Raw genomic sequence first — 3683 nt, forward strand, 5'->3', positions numbered from 1 at the left:
TAATTAGATACAAGAATCTTAATATTTATAACTTAGGAATTGTTTGAGCTTGTCTTCTTAGTGATAGTAAACAGTTGTAGCTAAACCTTAGTGTCACGACCCAATATTCCTACCTTCGGGACCGTGATGGCGCCTAACATTTCACTTGCTAGGAAAGCCAACGTTAGAATAATCTTAACTATTTTTAAACAAATTAAATTAAATGGAAGTCAATTACTGGAATAAAATGCGGAAGACCATAATTACCGAATCATCAAAATACATCCCCGAATCTGGTGTCACAAGTGCATGAGCTACTAGAATAGTACAAATAAAAGTCTGAATAAAATTCAAGCTATTTGAAAGATAATACACAGCTAAGATAAGATAGAAGGGGACTTTAGAATTGCAGACACTGTGCAGTTATACCTCAAGTCTCCTCTGGGTAGTTGAATCCGAGTAAGTATATGGTATGCCGCTGGGACCAACTCCAAAATCTGCACAAGAAGTGCAGAGTGTAGTATGAGTATAACCGACCCCATGTACTCCGTAAGTGTCGAGCCTAACCTCGACGAAGTAGTGACGAGGCTATTACAAGACACGTACGTAAATAACCTGTACAAGTATATACAAATACGAAGCAACAATAACACAATAAATAATAATTTATAAAATTGGAAGGGAACATGCGAAGGGGGATGATATAATAATTTGAGTAGGAGAAGTGTCACGTAGCAGCCAGTTAATTCATTAACAATAAACTGAGTAGCTGATTATATGAAAATGGCACGGGATCACCCTTCGTGCTTTAGCTCTCTTTCTTCCCATAAATTGATAAATAAATAATAAGATTTGCATGGCATCACCCTTCGTGCTTTAGCTCTCTTTTTTGCCATGAATTGATAAATAAATAATAATAATTGGCACGACATCACCTTTCGTGCTTTAACTCTCTTTGAAAATGGCACGACATCACCCTTCGTTCTTTTACACTCTTTCTCACCATGACAAGGATGATACAAATAATATAAATGGAACGACATCACCCTTCATGCTTTTACACTCTTCTTTACCATGAAAATAATAATATAAATTCGGAAGAGTATTTAAATGCGCCGATATATACTTATCAATCAATTCAATACCAGACTACCGACCACACCTTCCAAAATATTCAACAATAATTAAACTAGCAATAATCTTCTGAAAAATAATCAAATAAACAATAATAACTTAAGCAGGAATATCTTAATTAAAACGGCAATTATTCACAATAAACAAATTCCACCCGCATGCTTCGACTCAACCACAATGCATAAGTAATCGTCACCTCACATATCCATTTGTATTTATGGGTGTGCATTGGGGATAATGCAAAATTTTAAGTGTGGAGTGAGGAGATTGTCTGGGTGACTTTCTATGCTATTTTAGTTGTGTTAGTTTAATTGAATAATATTTCTTTAGAAAAATAGAAAAAGATTGGATTTATCCCGACGATGGATCTCCTAGACAGTTTTCTTGAGGGACTAAAGTCTCACAAAAATAAAATAAAATGAAAAAACAGAAAAATCTAAAAATATGTCTTTTTATTATTTTAGGTAGTAATAATCCCTCTTACTTTTTCTTTGTGCCTTGGTTCTTTTTCATGGGATGTTGAACCGGGTAGTAGTTATTTTTTAATCTTTAGAGTATCATAGGATTTAGGGAATAAAAGGATGGAGAAAATGAGATGTGCTAGGCGCCTTTGACTAGTTTGATAGTATCATAATTAGGCTCTAGCATGTGTAGTACCTTCCATATGGTTTGAAAATGCTTATGATACCTTGTTGAGGAGATAACATGTTTATTGACGCCTACATCTCATTTTCTTGGCTTGTGTCACTTTGTGCTTGATGCTTAATATTTTATGATTCCGTGAATACTTGTAATTGTTTGAGAATTGAAATGAAATCGTCCTTAGTGAGTCATGTGCCATGTGTGGTAAGAAATTGTATAGTCCGTGTCATTGCATTAGAGTCTAGAACTTGCCCGGCATGTAAGTTGAAGCGAAATTTTAGGTTTTTCTCGGTTTGAAAAATGATTTTAGGCTTTCTTTGATTTGTTTGAGCTTAATGCTTACCACAAATAAAAATTATCCCTAGTCAACCCTTTTGAGTCTATAAACTTTTATTTCAACCACATTACAAGTCTATGCCCCTTTTTTCTTTATTGTCATTATTTTAATCCTTTTACCTCTTAAAGTACTTTAATTGTAAAATGACCGCTACAAGAAGGAGGAAACTTGGGTGGCTTTCGAGCGGAACCAATAAAAAAAAGAAATGTGCACTTGTATTGTAAGGAATATACCACTAGCAGGAATGATAGAAAAAAAAAGTATTGTTGAAAAGAAAAAAATATGTAGCAAAAGAAAATAAGAATATCTTGTCCTTACTAGTGGGTATGAATTAAAGTAATGCTTAAAGAAAGAGAAAATACTTTGGGGGTGATATTGTTTGTGATATTGAAGTTGGGTTAAAGAAAAGTACGCTTAAAATTAATTTTGTGATGTGTTAAAGTGCTTAGGAGGTTAGTCATTATTCCAAACTTTATCCTACCCGTCATTCAGCCCACATTACAACCATAAAAAGTCCTAATTGATTTTAGATCGAGCATGCCTACATTAGTAGATATTTACATGATGGAAAAACCTATGGTACTTTATGCATGCATGTGACTTCTTTGTGAGAGTGAGGAATTTGTTTGATTTATTTGAGTCCCTAAAGTATATTTGAACATTTGATTCGAGTGTGTGGATTCGACTTACTCTTTTGTTCTGGTTGTGAGGGCACATGATTTTGCAAGGGATATATAACGTTATTAGATGTCTCTATGATGTTAAGTGTTCAAGCCTTGAATGCATTGTGATACTGAGTCGGTTTATGAGGCTAGAATTGTTATAAGCATATTGTCTTGTTGTTGAATAAATTTTTGAAGTATGGCATAAAGTAACGGGAAGTGTGTGTTGAAGGCGTATGCTAAAGTTTAATTGTTGCTATCAACCATAGTCATAGGTATGCTGTGCTTCAAATGTGTTAAAAAATAAAGTGCTCTAGGTTAATGTGAATTGGTGGTTGACTCGAGGACGAGCAACGTTTAAGTGTATGGTGGTGATGTTCGGCCAAAATGCTATACTTTTAGTACATTACTCGTCCTATATTTTGTTGGTTTAGTGATTAATTGTGCGACATTTGAGCTAAATTGTGTTATTTTATTGTTGAATAAAAGTTGCACAAAAGAGGACAAAAATGCAAGAAAAGAGCACAAAAGCATCAAGTACACAAACCGTGCTACAGATCAAGTAAAGCCCAGCTCTATAACCAGCTTGACCGCGCTATAAGCCTGGCCTCGCGAGTTTGTAATGCCTATTCATGTACTTTTTTCCTTTTTTTGTTGTTGTTTTAATTTAACATCTATCTATCTATCTACTACTTATGCTTTTGTACTTCTTTGGTTTTTGTTCTTTTCTTCATTTTATTCAAATAAATGATTCTTTCCTTTTTCTTTTTGTATGCAAATCCTTTCCTCTGGTACCTTTAAATTCTAGGCTTTTATTTTGCTTATCTCTACTGTTTTCTCAGTACGTACAATTACTAAAGTAACCAATTATGAAATTAAGCTGCAAATTAAGTCATTTAATGGTTGATTAATGTTATGATTGCCGTTGT

Source organism: Nicotiana tomentosiformis, chromosome 9, assembly GCF_000390325.3.
Source record: "Nicotiana tomentosiformis chromosome 9, ASM39032v3, whole genome shotgun sequence".
Classification (NCBI taxonomy): domain Eukaryota; kingdom Viridiplantae; phylum Streptophyta; class Magnoliopsida; order Solanales; family Solanaceae; genus Nicotiana; species Nicotiana tomentosiformis.